The 17,535-nt window shown below is 50.2% G+C and overlaps 1 protein-coding gene across 7 annotated transcripts in view; it reads left to right on the forward strand.

The window, feature by feature from the left end:
* ZNF618 (zinc finger protein 618) overlaps positions 1-17,535 on the forward strand; it is a 146,038-nt gene that overhangs the window by 26,124 nt on the left and 102,379 nt on the right. The window lies entirely within an intron of this gene.

Here is a 17,535-nt window from a genome sequence, read left to right on the forward strand (position 1 = left end):
AGCCCCAGTAAACAGAATGATGCTCTCCTGTAGGCCAGCACGGGATGTCTTACTCCTTCCAGGACTGAGCCACACAGAACCCTCGTTTGAGGCCCTGGAGTCTCAGCTCTGGGCCTGCAGAGGCTGTGGGGATGGTGGTGGCACTTTGCTGATGGGAACCAGGCTCTCATCCTCAATTCGTGCCTGCACTTTGTGTGCATCCTTTAGCCATGAACATGTAGAGGGATTTTCCCCATCTCCTCCTTGTGCTCAGGACTGGTGAGAAGCTGGAAAAAGAAGTTGGTTTGGTTGCTGAGGCGGGCATCAGTCAAAGGCTGGACTTGATCTGGGACATCTTTTCCAACCTAAACAATTCTCTGGTCCTGCACAGGGTGCAGGGTGTGGTGGCTGTCCATGGGAACTGGCCTGGACAGCAGCTGAACAGTGCCCTGTGGGGCAGGGGATGCAGGCAGGGAATGCAGGCAGGGAATGCAGGCAGGACAGGAGGCATGCAGCTCTGAGCAGCTGCTGTTTATTTGGGAAAGGAAATCCTCCAGCTCGGGTCGTGCTCTTTAGGAGCGTGTCCTGTATGGCTGGAGCAAACTGATGGAGAGGTTGGGCTTTTGTGGACTGTGCTGTGAGTGGTTTGAAGCTGCACTTGAAGTTTTATTTGACTGGAAAGCATTTAGGAAGTGATTTTGAATCCATTTGGTTGATTCACTGCTATTCCTGCAGTAGGATGCAGAGCAGTGATTCTGTAATTAATTTAATTACATGCTTATTCAATCTTTCCTAAACTAGTAAAATTTCAGAATGCTTTTGAATTCAATGAAATGTGATTTTTCAGGGCCAGGAGGAAGGGAAGATGGGGAAATTTCAAGTTCTGTTTTCTCCCTTGGTTGGTGTTCCAGCACTCCCTCCCCACCACTGTAGCATTGGCGTTGGGCACCCCCAGCCTTATTTTGGTTATTTACCAAATTCCTGCCTCTGCTTGGTGCTTCCCTGCTGAAATGGAACTTTTGAAAGAAGCTTCACGAATAAATCATAAAAAGCCTTTTCTTGTTCTTTCCCCCACCTCCTCCATCTTTGCTGGTACCTAATGTTCATTTCTCTCTGCTTTTATTGCCTTTGAATTTGGCCAAAACAATCTATTATGTAATTGGGCTAATGAGTTCCAACCCACTCCATCTTTCCCTCACAGCACAGCGAGCAGCTAATCTCTTCCCAGTTTACCTTTCTCTCCTTTTCAGTTGTTAATTTAAAAGTGTCATTTCCAAATATGCCACTCCTCCTCGCTAAGTCTCATTTTTATTTATTTTTAAACTCTGTGGAAGGCCTTGAATGAGTAACCGAATATCTCCTGGGCTCTGGAATTTAACAGTCTTTGCCCTTTGTTCAGCTGGGTCAATGCATGAATTCACAAGTTACTAAATTAAAAAGGAGGAAAAAAAAAGGAAAATGTCTGATTGTGGATTAGATTTAGATTTTTTTTTCCCCTGAAGAAATGAAACACAAAGAGGAACTAGTGTTTGCAAATAGTTTAGAAAGTAGCGATTTATTTTAAAATCTTGTACCAAGGCCAATTTTTAAAACAGAACCAAGCACAGATTTTTTTTTTCTCAAAGGGAAAGTGGTCAAATCCAACTTTCTGTGTTTAAGAAGCTCGAAAAGGTAAATCTCCTTACAGCATAAACATGGGTAGAGTGAACAAAGGCCTGATGGGCAGAGGTTATGGCTAGAGCACAAAATTACCTCAATGTCAAGATGGTTTCCTTAATTTTTCATGTCTGAAGGAGAAGGTCCTGTCAGGCTGCTGCATAGACAGTCAGTGTGGAGTGGCAGAGCCTGAGTGCACACAGGTCCTGTTTGTGACAGCAGGAGCACCCTCCTGCCTGGACAGACCTCCTTGCAATTTTTATAAAGAATTGTTAAAAAGAGTGACATTTCCATGAAAAAAAGAATGGAGGGCAGCAGTGCTGGCTGGTTTAGAGCAGCTGAGGGTTCAGCCCTGCCTTGGGAGGCATTGAGGGAAGGGCTGAGCTGGTCAGGGCAGGAAAGCAGGCGTTGGGATTGCTCTGTCTCCTTGCTGCTCCTCACAAACCTTGGGATGCTTTTCCATGCCCTGGGATGCAGAGCTGTTGAGCAGAACTTCCCTGGGAGGCAGGGAGGGAGCCTGCGCCCTGCCATTGCACAGGGCTGGGGATCTCCCCAGTGACTTATTTCCCAATAACAGCCCTCCTGAAACTCAGCAAGGGGCTCACAGTGTTTGGGGTGTTGGGCAGGGGTCTCTTGACTGTGGTTTTTCCCTGGTTCTGCCATGGCAGAGCTCTGTGCAGGGGCTGTCCTGAGGGCCGGGGAGCCCCAGCAGGGCCCTCCCAGGCTGGGTCCTGCTCTGCAGCTTGGCAACATTTTCCAAATTTGTGGGAGACCCCTCCCACCCTCCTCCCCATGACCTTTGAGTCAGTTGTGAAGCATTCCTTCCTCTGCTCCAGCCAGTCCAGGAGATGACTTCCATGCTGCCTCCTCCTCCTCCTCCTCTCTCAGTGTTTTCAAGCTCTCAGAGGAGGATTTCCAGGATGTCCCCAGGCTGCTGGTGGCAAGGGACCCTGCTGGCCTTAGTGCCTGGTGATGGTGTGAGCCCAGATGAGTCCAGTGTTGCTTGAAGACTGATGGGTTTGCCATAAGAGATGGTTCCACCCCCAATTCTAGCTTCTTTCTGTCTTGTGAAGCAATGGCAGCTGGTGTCTGGCAGTATGTGGCAAGAAGAGACTTAAAATCATTTAAATTTCTTTTTAATTCTTCTTTGAAATGCATTTTAGTGTTTTGAAATTGGCAGCGGTTCCAAATTTTGGTGACTTTGGCCATTGTCTCCCTCAGCTTTGCCTTTGATAACTTTTTTTGCATTCTAAATGATAAATGCAACTGGAGACCTTAAATGACCTTAATTTCCCCAAATTGGATGCTTCGTGCCCAGTGTGACAGACTCAGACTTAAAATTAATATAAATTTTGTAAATCAGTAGACTGACCTTTTGGTGAACTGGAAAGAAATGTCAAATTTCTGTTTCCTTCCCCCCCTCCTGTAATCAGCAGTCTGTAATGAATGAATTATTCCTAATTTCAAGACTGTAGCTCAAAAGGGCACTCAAATGGCTGAAATCCCATAAGAAAGACTGACCTTTTGGTTGTCTCTGATGAAAATTCAAGATTTTTCCTGAATTTAGCAGTCTGTAATGGACTGCATGAGATGGTACTGCAGCTTGCAGGAGCAGCTCCTCATTTATTTCCTTAATATATTTATATTAACACTGCATGATCCCCTAGAGCACCTTCAGTGCCTCAAAGGAGCATTCAAGGTGTAGTTAAGATGCTGTGCCAAGACTTCTCCACAGGTACAAAGCAGCTGTGAAATAAATGATTCTCCTCCTGCTCCAGGGGGAATTGATTATTTGTCATCTCCTACATTTCCTTGGCTGCTCTGAGGCCCTGCTGCAGTTTTGGTGATGTTGGGACGTGCAGGAAGGTCCACAGGACTTGGAGGTGTACAAGGAGCAATAAATCTTTGTTTCCCACAAGATACTACCAATGATGTGGATGTGATTTTGCTCAGGAGCTGCTGGACAGAGGTCTGGGATTGCAAAAGGTGTTTATCTGATGTGGATTAGCACAGGGCCAGCACATGAGGGTTTAAATGCTTCTTGTTATGGGATTTTTTCATAGAATCATAGAATGATTCTTCCTCCAGCTCTGGGTTTCTCAGCACAAGATCTGTTGCTTTTGGAATGAGGCCATGGAGCTGCTCCAGGGCTGGAGCCCTCTGCTCTGGAGCCAGGCTGGCAGAGCTGGGGGTGCCCACCTGGAGAGGAGAAGCTCCAGGGAGAGCTCAGAGCCCCTGCCAGGGCCTCCAGGGGTTTGTAAAAAGGAGGGAGAGGGACTTTTCATATGGGCAGACAGTGACAGAACACGAAGGAATATTTTTAAACTGCCAGAGGGCAGGGCTGGATGGGATATTGGGAATTGGGAATTGTTCCCTGTGAGGGTGGGCAGGCCCTGGCACAGGGTGCCCAGAGCAGCTGTGGCTGCCCCTGGATCCCTGGCAGTGCCCAAGGCCAGGTTGGACATTGGGAGGTGACCCTGCCATGGCAGGGGTGGCACTGGATGGGATTTAATGTCCCTCCCAACCCAAACCAGTCTGGGATTCTCTGAACCCCCTGGGCCTGCTCAGATCCTCCATTACCCCAGCACCCCCTGATTTCATTTTATGGCATCTTCTCACTCTCTGTGCATGTTCTGCATTGATTTCTCTTTGTGGGGGTTTCCATCATCCAGGTGATCTGTCACCTTGCCCTGTCCTCACCAGGGGCATCCAAACCCCCCCTCCCTGTGTGGCAGATCCTCCCTTTGTGTCCCTGAGCAAACAGCCTGAGGGGCCTGGGCAGCTCCTGGCAGCAGTTGGGCAGGGCTAGGAGCACCTGGGACACTGGGAGGTGTCCCTGCCATGGCAGGGATGGCACTGGATGGGCTTGGATGTCCCTCCCAGCCAGTCCAGCCTGGGCTTTCATGGTGAACAGACAAGGAATTACACATGCTTGGCCTCCACAGCTTGTTCTTCTGTCTGTGCCCCTAAAGGGGCTTCCCTTTAGCTACAGGAACATATTTTGTAATAGATAATGAGTGGACAAATTCTGGAGAGAAGTTTCATGAAAGTCCCTGCTGTTGTGAAAGGCCCAGCCCGGCTGGCACCAGGCCCTGCATTTCAGCACCGGTGGCCACCAAACCCTGCAGGGCCGGGCAGTGCTCGGGCCCTGGGCCCTTCCTGGGCACCCCAAACCCTCCAGGCCCTTCCTTCCTGGCACCCCGAGCCCTTCCTGGGCACCTCAAGCCCTCCAGGCCCTTCCTGGCACCCCAAGTCCTTCTGACATCTCGAGCCCTTCAGGCCTTGGGCCTTCATGGGCACCCCAAGCCCTCTGGGCGCTTCCTGGCACCTCGAGCCCTCCAGGCCTTGGGCCCTTCCCAGCACCCCAAGCCCTCCAGGCCCTTCATGGGCACCCCGAGCCCTTCATGGGCACATCAAACCCTCCAGGCCTTGGGCCCTTTACGGGCACCTCGAGCCCTTCACAGGCACCCCGAACCCTCCAGGCCCTTCATGGGCACCCCGAATCCTTCCCAAGCACCCCAAGCCCTCCAGGCCTTGGGCCCTTCCCTGGCACCCCAACCCCTCCAGGCCCTTCATGAGCACCCCGAGCCCTTCCCGGGCACCCCGAGCTCTCCAGGCCATGGGGAGCAGCTGGAACACGGGACAGGGACAGTCATGGTTGGCCATCACTGACCCTTTCAGAGATGCAGATTTATTTGAAGAAAAGCCAACTCTCAAGTGCTCTGCGCTCCTTCCTTACCTTGCTGGCAGACACAGAGGTTCCTAAAACCAAATGATACAACACATTCATCCTATAAACATCTCACTTGTGGCTCTTTCACAAACGAAACCAGGGTGAGATCACTTCTCCTTTTCATTGTCTGGTTCTCCTCCACACCGCAGCACAGTAAAATTTTGGAGACTGCAATGTGAAAGTAATACTTAAACTTATACCCAGTTTTCCGTTTAATTTTATTAAATCATGAAAATATTTCTAGAAATAGATTTTGAAATAGATTTTGCAAATTGCACCGCCAGCTACTCTAAAATAATAAATGTGCAGTGTTAAATTCTTTGGCACTATTTCTGAAATGCCCAAATGCTGGATAGTGGGTTAAACCCTGCTCTCCTGTTGTGTTTTCAGCTCTTCTCTCAGACAATCAGACAATGAGATGTTTTGCTCAGTGCAGTGCTATCACACTGAGGCTTAAAAAATAATAGTAAATAAATAAAGGGCAGAAAGTTTCATGTCATTAAGTTTGTATTGTTAATTTAAAACTAAAAAAAAAAATTAAAATTCCTAACTTTTGGTTTTTGGAGCCTACTGTAAGTTGTGGTACTTAACAGCACACTCCAGGGCTGAGGCTGCTCCACGCCTTGGCTTGTGCTGGTGGCTCCCATCCAGCTGGGAATGGTCTCTGGAAGCTGAACCTTTGCTTCAGAAACATTGCTCAGCACACTTCCCACACGTCCCCAGGATCTGGGAACAGTCGAGGGTGCCACAAAGTTGTGGGTTTGTTTTTCAAAATCTGCGCCCCTCTCACCGTGGGGCACACTGAGGAATCTCCAGCTGTGCAGGGAGGTGGCAGAGCAGTGTGGCTTGGGGCAGTGCAGAAGGCAGGGGGAAGATGTGCCTGGCTCTGGGCTGAGGGAGACTTTAGCAGGCAGGGAAGGGCTGCACATCCTCCCTGCAGCAACAGTGCCCAGGGCTGCTCACCCACCGCCACCCAAGGGCCTCCTCATGGAGCTGCTCCTGGAGAATCAGCTCATGCTGCTGCTGATGCCCCCAGCCAGGGGCCTGGGGGTTGGGTGTGGGCAGGATTTGTCATTTATGTGCTCAGAAATGTGTTGTGTTGGTTCTGCTCTGAGATCCACTTTGTGGTAGGGTTTGGTGGGAATGGTGGTGTGTCTTGGTTTGAACAGACAGGTGTCTGCTAAGGACGGCAGGAGCCTCCACTGAAATGGAAAATGTAAACCCCCTCCCTCTGAATTATTATAATTTTGAAATTAAGGGGCTCTCAGGTAAAGACATAGAAGCAGGAATAACAGTTCTTTCCTAGGGAAATTAAAAATACAAATGCAATAGTACAAAAAACCCCCACTGCCAGAGTCAGGCCATGCCCTGCCCCCTGTGTGCCAGGGAGTGTCCCAGCCCCATCCCATGGGGGCTCAGCCCTCCTGCAGTGCCAGCTGTGGCTCTGCTGCAGCAGGGATCCTGCACAAGGGGGGAGTTTTCCTCTGCAGCTCCAGGGCTGCTGCAGATGGGCCTGGGCTCCCTCTGGCCATGCAGGGCAGCAGAAAGCTGCTCCTCTGGCAATGCAGGGGGCAAAGGCTGCTGTGCTGTGCCAGGCTCAGATTGGATCCAGGCAGGAATGCTTGGCTCCTCCCCTGGGCGCAGCATCTCCCCATGGGATGCTGGAATGGGATCAGCCCTGCAGGGACACTCAGTGGCCATGGAGAGCAGAGATCTCCTGGAGGGAGGGTTGGCTGTGGGAGAGAGAAAGAAACAACTGCCCCATGGACAGCAGAGAACTGCCCCAGCTCTGACAGATGGGGATAGAGCACACATCCAGCTGCTCCTTGCAGCCTGAGACATGGTGTTTGGTTGAAGGTTGGACTTGATGATCTTGGAGGTCTTTCCCAAGCTTAATGATTCTGTGACTCTCTGAATCTGGTTCTGTGCTCTCTCCAAGTTGCCTTCCAGTAGCTGCTGTGTTTGTTTTTGTGTGTGATGTGAGACACTTCAGCATTTGGCTTGGGTTTGGTAGGAATGCTTGGTGTCTTCCATCCTGGCTGGTGTGAGAGCCTGGTCTTATCTTTTATGTTTATAGAATAGTAAAAAAGCATCAACTGGATAAATTAATGAAAGAAGTTTCTGCCAACAGCAACCAAGCACAAAGACAACCCCTCTCTCCTGTGAAGCCCCTCAGTGGCTCAGTGGAGGATGGGAGATGATTCTGGAGGTGTTGCACTTAGGCTTTTCCTGGTTTTATACACTTTTCTAACCCTTCTATGGACCCATGGTCTGAGCCTGCTCAGCTTTCCTCATGCAGGCACTCTCAGTCAGGAGTGGACCAGCTGCTTTCCATTTTTGCAAGGTCTTGATCCTGCATGAAGCTGAGTGATAAACACAGGATGCAGGAGCCAGAGCGTTTCACACTCAGTGGGTGAGGACTGATGGGTCTGGAGCCAGGCCAGGACTGCTGCCAGACAGCCTGAACCAGCCTTCTACCTATGCCATGGAGCAGTGATGGTGCTCCTTGTTCTGAGAAGGGCTCTTTTCTTCCAAGGACTGCTGGAACAACCAGGGAGGTGTTTTGCATTCCACTGTGCTGGGCTGTGCAGCTCCTCATGCCTTCCCTTGCTCTGCTCACAGCCCCTGGAGGGCATTGCTGGGGTCAGGTGAAGATTCCAAGCCTCCCTCTGTGTCCAGGAGGAGTAACAGGGGCTGATGTTGTGTCCACAGCTGGACCCAGCAGCTTTCATTCTGCACAGGATGTCTCCAGTCACCTCAGTCAGGAGAGAAAGGCTGGTTATGGATTCATTTATAGAATCCTAGATGGGTTTGGGTTGGAAGAGACCTTAAGGCTCATCTCATTCTATTCCTCTGCCAGAGGCAGGGACACCTTTCATTACCCCAGGTGATCTTACAGGTCCAACCTTGCTGATTGTGTTCTATATTCTAATTTAAACACATAAAAATGCAGCATGGAGTAAGTGCTTGACTCTGAAAATCAGTTTGTGGGTAAGATGTGGAAGAGTGAAGGTCTTGGGACATTTTTAGTTGCCCTTCAAATCAGTTTATTTTCTGTTTGGTGTGTTCTACACTTCATTAAAAACCAAGTTAATGCTCATTCAGACTGACCTTAACAAGTGACTCCTAGAGTTGTAGCCCCTCAAAATTGTATTTAGCCATAGAGAATGGGAACTGTTAGAGCCTTCAGCAGTGTCCATCTAGCTCAGAGCTGTGGAAGATGGTTGGAGAAAAGTAAATCTTGTATCCACCCAGCACAGGGGGGTTGAGACTTCAGTTGAGCCCAGGTTTTATTGCTGGAGAGGAGCAGTAGTTGCCCTGGCCTTGCAAGGACATAGATTAGAAGCAGATCTGGCAGTTCAGAGGCCAGACTGTGTGTGGTGGCCAGCACTGGTGCCTGGCACGTGCTGGGCTGCCCAGCCACCTCTGCAAGTGCCACTGCCTGCTGGCACTGTGGCCACAAGGGCTCAGGAGCTGCTCTGTGTGGCTGGGCTGGAGCTGGGGAATCCTCACAGTGAGTGCCTGCACAGCAAAGGCACCTGAGTGATGGCTGGACTGGGGTGGGCAGTGTCCCTGTGTCCCCAGAGGCTGCTGTGCCAGGGCTGGCAGTGCCTGGAGCCTGGTCTGGGGCTGTTGGCAGAGCAGAGCTCGGTGGGAGCACAGGGCTGGGCTGGAGGACAGCGCCAGCTCTGGGCTCTGCATCCTTGGCAGACAGAGGCCATAAGAGGCTGCTGGCCCTCAGACCTTGGTTGATTTTCACCAGATCCCCTTTGGCAGGAGCTGGCAGCTGTGGCAGCTTTCTGATGGAGGGTTTGCTGTTGGATTTGTGTTTCTGCTCACAGATCCGTGTCCCAGAGTGTCCCCTGCCCATGGGAGCTGCAGCGTTTTCTGGGACAGCACTGAACAGACCCCAGAGAGCAGTCCCTGGTTATTGCTGCAGTCCCTGGTTATTTGTGTGTCAGTCTGTATAAACACTCCCTGGGTAGTGGGAGCTCACTGCCTGCATCCCTCCATCCTGGAATAACCTTCTTAGCTTTGAAAAGCAATCAAATGACCCTGCTTTCCTTTCATCATAAGTGCACTGGCAGTAAGTGGTCTGAAGAGCCCTTAACATTGTTCCTTTCACCGGCCAGGTTGGCTCTATCTGCTTTTTGATGTTTTGACTATCCAGAAGAGTCTGGGGATGACCCTTGGCACTTGGATATCCTCTCCAAAACAAAGGAATGATTTTCTGAATAAAAAACAAGACTGAAATTCAATACATAAGTGCCTGGTTCTCACAAAATCTTCTCCTGTGGCTCTGGGCAGGTTATATGATCTGTCTCAGATTTTCCAGCTCAAGAAATGAAGAGAAATTACTTATCAGCTCACATAAAAATTGTCAATGCCAACTGGTGTTTGGGACACAGCATGATGTTTTAGACATTTTGGATGGTGTTTCTCATAGCTTTGAGTGTTTACAGTGACTGAGGGAGGTTTGCTTGAGCCTCTGGAGCTGTCTTGCCATAGAAGCTCTCATCCTTTGCCTTGTCCTTCTCCTGTTTAGAGACAGAAATACATCACTGTGTCAGCTCCAGGATGGCTTTGTGCTGACAGACCTGAGTGGGGTTTTGTGTGCTGGAGATAAGCAGTGGAGCATCAGGCAGTGCCCTTAGCAGAGTGCCAGGGGTTTGGTGTGCCTGGAGATCAATTGGTGTGCCATTATAAAGGTGCCCATTTGCAGGTCAGAGCTCAGGTACCCTACATAAACTCTAAACCCTTGAGTATTTTATCCTCAGTCTGTGGGTGAACTCCTGTAGTGCTGCCAGGCTGCCATCTTTCACAGATGGTGAATTCTCTTCCCAACTAGCAATAAATAATACTAACAGTAATAATAAAAAGTTGCTTCCATTTAATGTTTTGAGCCCTGACAATAGCCTTTGGAAAGTGGGGTGTTCCTTGCCGAGGGGGTCGCCATGGCTACTGTCCATGCTGGCTTTAACAGCCCTGCTGGCTAATGCAGCACAAACACATTTGGCTTTTCCTTCTGCCTGTAATGAATAGCAAACTGCTGTGTATTCATTAAGGGAAGCAACTTGCAGAGGTTAAGTGTTTGATTTCTGGAGCTGCCATCGAGGGCAGTCATCAAAAATAAATTGGGCAGCCAAGGAGGAAAAGGGGTTTATAAGACGTAAAGTGGGAAGAAAATAATTGCTGCCTCATTCCTTGTTTCTTTCTTTAGGTTTTGCAGCTGTAAGTCAGGATCTCTGGGTCCAAGCTATGCAGATTTTTGTTAGATGTGATCAAATTTGCTGGAGAGTGAGCTTTGTTTTTGACAGGAACCCATCTGACTAATTCAGCAAAAATAAACAGAGGCTCTTGGTGCAGTCACCCAGGCCAGGCAGGGAGGAAATTGGGGCTGACTTCAGAGCCTGAGCAGCACCAGGGAGTCCTGACCATGCTCTGTCCACCTGTCCAGCCTGGGAGGGCTCCTCATCACCCAGGCCTGTCACAGCCTGTGAGGAGGGATGGGCACGTGGCACATTCCTGCTGTGGCATGTGAGGAGCCTCTTCCTTCAGCATCCTGGGTGCATTTGTTGCACATAAAATGGAAACAGCACAAAATAAAGATGTCACTGGTGGTGTCAGCACACTGAACAGCCTCCTCATCCTCAGGGAACCCCCCTGGCCTCCTCTGTGGCCCCTCAGGTGCAGCAGGAGTGCCCCTCCTCAGTGGCATAAGTGTCTTCCAGCCCTTTTTCCAGGCTAATGTCCTTCTGCTGCTCGTTAGTTTGGGGTTTGGTTATTTCCTACTTGCACAGTTTGGCTGCTTAAAAATGCATCTTGTTTAAATGACTGCAGCACACCCATCGATCCAGATGGCATTGTATTAGTGACCTGTCCTCTTTAATTATGTGCAACTAATTTTTAATTTTATGTTCTCTACAAACATGACTGCGAATGATTTTCTAGCTGCTTGTAAATCAGTGATAGATATTGAATCCTTTCAGAGACTGCTTTCTGTTGGAAGAAATGAGGATTCTCTCATTACAGCTGGTTTTCAAAATTTATCAGATAGCTGTTTTTTAATCCACTTAGTATGTGTTTACATTGATTTCTTTTTTAGAGCTGTTGTTTTTTTTTTAATTTATTTTTTTGACTCAACATCTTGTGCAATAGTAAGCCGTGCAGAAATCTAAGTCTCTTATGCTAAAGCAGTTATCTTTCTCAACCAAACCCATAAATCTTATCAGGAAGTAACTCAAAGTCTGTTTGACAAGGCTGGTTTTCTTTCTTCTTTCCCATATAAAGACATCCAGGCTGAATTTCTTGCCACACACCATTTTCATCCAGGTTTGCTTAGGTGTTCCCACCTGCAGGAAAATTCATTTGAAACCTTTCCCTGTGTTTCTGTGTGTGAGGTGAGTGGTTGTGTCTGCCACGAGCATGGGAGCTTCTCTCTCTTGTCTGGCAGTGTCACCGAGTCAGTGCCATCTCCTCATGGCTGTATTTGTTGTTAGGAAGGACAATGTCACAGGGTGCTGGCAGAGCTGGAAGGTGTTGGGGAGCTCTGTTCAAATCCATCCTGCTGTTCCCTGTGGCCTGGCCTGCTGGCACCTGGTGGGGCAGGACATGGCAAGGACTTTATCCAGAGGCCAGTCCTGGTTTGGGGGTGTCACAGGGCCCTGGAGAGGGGGACCTGGATGGGAATCGCTCAGGGCCAGGGGAGGGGTGGGGTCCCCCAGGTGCTCCGGGCTGTGCCACAGAGGGATCGGCCCCTGCTCCGTGCCCATGGAATGGGCGCCTGTGATGGTGTCACTGTGGTGGCACTGCAATGTCACTGTGGTGTCATTGTGGTGTCACTGTGGTGTCACTGTGCTGTCACTGTGCTGTCACTGTGGTGCCATCATCGTGTCACTGCAATGTCACTGCGATGTCACTGTAGTGTCACTGTGGTGTCACTGCGATGTCACTGCAGCATCACTGTGGTGTCACTGCAATGTCACTGCAATGTCACTGTGGTGTCACTGCGATGTCACTGTGGTGTCACTGCAATGTCACTGCAGCATCACTGTGGTGTCACTGCAATGTCACTGCACTGTCACTGTGGTGTCACTGTGATGTCACTGTGGTGTCACTGCAATGTCACTGCGATGTCACTGTAGTGTCACTGTGGTGTCACTGCGATGTCACTGCAGCATCACTGTGGTGTCACTGCAGTGTCACTGCAATGTCACTGTGGTGTCACTGCGATGTCACTGTGGTGTCACTGCAATGTCACTGCAGCATCACTGTGGTGTCACTGCAATGTCACTGCACTGTCACTGTGGTGTCACTGTGATGTCACTGTGGTGTCACTGCAATGTCACTGCGATGTCACTGTAGTGTCACTGCAATGTCACTGCAGTGTCACTGTGGTGTCACTGCGATGTCACTGCAATGTCACTGTGGTGTCACTACGATGGCACGATGGCATCATCGCACTGTCACCATGGAGTCACTGTGGTGTCACTGTGGTGTCACTGCAATGTCACTGTGGCATCACTGCAGCATCACTGTGATGGTGTCACTGTGATGTTACTGCGGTGTCACTGTGGTGTCACTGTGATGTCACCATGATGTCACCGAGGTGTCACTGCAATGTCAATGCAATGTCACTGTGGTGTCACTGTGTTGTCACTGCAATGTCACTACGCTGTCACTGTGGTGTCACTGTGATGTCACCGCTGTGTCACTGCAATGTCACTGCACTGTCACTGTGGTGTCACTGAGGTATCACGGTGGTGTCACTGCAATGTCACAGTTGTGTCACTGTGATGTCACCGTGATGTCACTGTGATGTCACTGTGGTGTCACTGCGATGTCACTGTGGTGTGTCAGGATGGGGTGCCCAGGAATGAGGCCCCCCCTGCAGCCGTGCTGGCAGTGCCCATCAGTGCGTGCCTGGCAGTCGTGGATCATCCCTCCTCAATGGATTTCCCCTCTGGCATTCAGGAGTCAGGGGCCTCTCTTGCAGCCCTTGCAGTGCTTTCCTGGGGAGCAGCTGGGTGACGTCTGATCCACAGGGACAGTCCCACATCCCCTGGGTGTCACTGGTCCCAGGGCATGCTGTGGTCACGCCAGCAGATGCTACAAAAGTTTGTGTTAGCCCAGAGCTGCCTCTGCCTTGGAGCATCTTTAAGGGGCTCAGGAGCCTTTTGCAAAGACCACTGAAGTCAAATGGCAAACTTGATAAGCTGAAAAGCCTCAAGATGAGATTTAGAGGGGATTAGGAGACTCTGGGTGTTTCTGAATGGCTTTGGGGGTCAGGGGGTGCTGGAGGCAGAGACACCTGTGTGTGCCCTGAGCTCTGGGGCAGGAGGAGGAGAGGGTGCCAGGGGAGACCCCATGGTTGTGGTTGGGAGGAAGATGAGAAGCTGGAGAGTGGAGGGTCCATATCTCATCAGGATTCTCATTTAACCTGTTCGTGTTGCCCTGAGGGTATTTTGGGTGTGTCCTGTCCCTGTTTGCTGCCCCTGGCAAATACTGAGCTGTGGAGGGGCCTGAGGGCTGGGTGTGCTGGGGGCTGCAGAGTGAGGTGTGACAGTTCCCGTGCTGGGGTCCAGGTCCTGCAGGGGCTGTGTGTGTCCTTGTAGGTCCATAGTGAGCAGCTGCCCCTAAGCCAGGCTGTGAATGTGCCAGGAGTCAGTCCAGGGCCTGATTCTAGATTTAAGTCAGACCTAAGGCACCAAAGAGCTTGGCATTGGGGTCCAGGCTGAAGTACAAGCCACTGTGTGTGAGGGTCTGTGAATAAGCATTTGTTTTCCATGCATTGGGCTGAAATCTTTTGTTGCTTTTATGGGTAAGATGAAACTTGGTGAATCAGCCCCTTTAAAATCACATACAGTGCTGTAGATCTGGAGCCTGCTGCTCGAGATCAGTGATGGTAAGAGCATCAGAAATTTAAAACATCTTTATTTGGATGCTGAAAGCCTCTGTGGTTAATAGAGCTCGGGTAGAAGGTTTTTATTAGAGAGAAACCCCTGTAGTTTAGGGGAAAAGCCAGGCCCCAGCTGATCAAATTAAGCAGAAGCATCCTCACGCACGGGATGGGCTGTAATCGCTCACTTCAGAATTTCTCTGCCTCCCTCTGCCTGTCAGTACAGCACTGCTACAGTCATGGCATCGTCTCTGCTGCTGCCAGGTGTCCCCACTGTCCCTCTGTGCCCAGGGGACAACGTCTCACCAGTGGATTCTGGTGATGCTTTAAAGGAGGAGATGGTTGGCTCGTGGGCTGGAGAGGCAGAACCAGAGGGGGATGTTTGGGGCTGCAGAGGAGCAGCAGTGCTTGGTTTGAGAAGAGGCACATCAGGCACCCAGAGTGAGCAAACACAAAACCCTCGTGGGCAGAACTTGGGTGTGGCTCTCCAGGAGCAGCAGGTCAGAGCTCAGATCTGTGTCCAGCAGCTCAGTCTGTGTGGGAGTTACTGTCAGGCTCCTTGGGACATTGCCAGAAAGATGGGGTAGGTGATGAGGAGCTTGGAGAAGGCTTTGAAACCAGGCTTTGAGCGTTTTTTGGATGAATCAGAGGGAGAAATGCAGAAGAATCCAGGAAAAGGAGAGTTGCAACATCAGTGTGGTGTGGAGTGACGCAGGAGAGCGGCGGGGGCCTCTTGTGGGAGCCCTCAGGAAGGTGCTGCTGCTCTGGCATTCCCAGGCTCTGAAGGAGCTCAACACCAAGGATGGAGGAGCCCAGGAGGGATCTGAGTGCCCCATCCCCTCCAGTGCTGCTGGAGATCAGCACAGCTGCTGGGACTGGTGCTCTTACCTGAGTCGTGAACAATACTTTGCCCTATTCAATTTTTACTTTACTAAAATGAATATCATGGACTTCTTAATAGTCATAGGAGCATAAAAATCTCAGTGTATCACAATTCATCATCCTTTAAAAATTGAATTTCTGTTGAATTATGCCTTGCTGCTGTAGTGCTGGGGAAAAGCTCTTATTATTCATAACTATAAATACAGCGATGTCGAGATTTAACTGGTGCCTGAAGGCTTTATGCTGCACTTTCATACTGACAAAGCAAACACTCTTATGGATTGCTTTGAGTTTATGGGGGCAGCTGAGCCCTTCCCCACTGCTGGGAGCAGAATCCAGCCATGCCCCTCTCTCCAAAAGTGACCCCAAGTCCTCTCAGTAGGCAGGAGGACTTGGGATCACTTTTACTCTTCAGGATGGAGACAAAAGACCACCAAAAAAAGGAAATGAAAGAGAGACATGAATACCCAGTTGGGTGGGTGAGGAAAACCCAGCTGGTTTGGTCAGGGTGCTGGAGGACACGTTTCAGGAGCAGCAGCAGCTTGGAGGGAGTGCTTGGGTTTGCAGAGCAGCTTCCATGGAGTGAAGGACAAGGCACGAGAGGTGGGAATGAGATGAATCCTCCAGAAAGTGCCTGAACGGTCTGGGCTGCAATTGGAACTAAATTAAAGAGACTGTTTGCTTTTTGGAGTGAGGTTCTCACATCCTCCTCTTTGTGAGCATCAATGAACATTGAATGTTCCTCCTTGTCCCAGCTGAACATTTAAACAGACTTTGGCTCCATCGTCTGATGGGGAGAGCCCTGGCTGGGTAGGAGTTTGCTCAAGGTTATGTTTTGCTTTTTGAGCCTCTATTTTGGGCCTGAAACATGGAAAAGTCCCATAATTTGGTGCTCAGCTGAGGCTGAACTTGAGGCCTCTATACAGTTTTAACACAAAAGAGAAAGGAGTTAATCTTTTACAGGAAATAATTAACATATGGAAACAATTCTTAAAAACTGGATTGGGTAAATCTGGTCTCTAGGGACAAGGTGGGAAAGATTCTGACTGGATTTGGAAGGAATTTTTTTGTGTGTGGTTATAATTAGAAATTTACACATAGCAAAAGAAGTCTTGCTGTTGGATGTTGGTTATCATGGCCCTTAGGTTGTTTGGAGTTTTGTTTGGTTTATGAACTCTTTTCTTTAAATAGCACTTGAGCCTTGCAGCAGTTTGGCAGTGGCGTGTTTAACTTTGACTTAGTTTGGATGTTCAATATTTTCATTACAAAATAACTCTATTACATTTTTATTTTTAATAACAAAAATTAAAAATCTCCTGGGAACTGAAATTCTGTATTTGAGAAATTGCAAAGCCTCCATTTTGGGCGTTGTTCCACTGAAAGCAAGACAACAAAATTGGTGATTTCATGGTGGTTGTATTTTCCACTGCATTTCAAAACTGGTTTCTGTGCAGGCATGCAGAGTGATGATGAAAAGTTCTAAAAATGAAATACCTGAGTGCAGGGCTGGAGCCAGGCTGGGAGAGCTGGGGGTGCTCACCTGGAGAGGAGAAGCTCCAGGGAGAGCTCAGAGCCCCTGCCAGGGCCTGAAGGGGCTCCAGGAGAGCTGGGGAGGGACTGGGGACAAGGATGGAGGGACAGGACCCAGGGAATGGCTCCCACTGCCAGAGGGCAGGGCTGGATGGGATATTGGGAATTGGGAATTGTTCCCTGTGAGGGTGGGCAGGCCCTGGCACAGGGTGCCCAGAGCAGCTGTGGCTGCCCCTGGATCCCTGGCAGTGCCCAAGGCCAGGCTGGGCAGGGCTGGGAGCAGCCTGGGACAGTGGGAGGTGTCCCTGCCATGGCAGGGGTGGCACTGGATGATGTTTAATGCCCCTTCCAAACCAAAGCACTCTGTGATTCCATGTTTCTTTAGTAAAAGCCAAGGGGTTTCTGACCTTCCAATCTTGGAGGACTCTGGAGCTGTGGGGTGCAAATACCAGTGCAGAGCAAGGATGGGTGGATGGAAGGGGAGGTGCCCAGGAACCCATGGCTGGGGAATGCTCTGCTCCCTGTGGGTGAGCCATGGCACAGGGACAGTCAGCAGGGCAGAGGTGGCACAGGACAGTTAGCAGGGCAGGGTGGCACAGGGACAGTCAGGGCAAGGGTGGCACAGGGACATTCAGCAGGGCAGGGTGGCACAGGGACAGTCAGGGCAAGGGTGGCACAGGGACATTCAGCAGGGCAGAGTGGCACAGGGACAGTCACCATGGCAGGGTGGCACAGGGACAGTCACCGGGGCAGCAATGGCACAGGGACAGTCAGCACGGCAGGGTGGCACAGGGACAATCACCATGGCAGGGTGGCACAGGGACAGTCACCAGGGCAGCAATGGCACAGGGACGGT

The sequence above is a fragment of the Melozone crissalis genome, unplaced genomic scaffold (assembly GCF_028551555.1).
Source record: "Melozone crissalis strain CALT ecotype California unplaced genomic scaffold, PUWL_Pcris_2 ptg000041l_1, whole genome shotgun sequence".
NCBI lineage: Eukaryota > Metazoa > Chordata > Aves > Passeriformes > Passerellidae > Melozone > Melozone crissalis.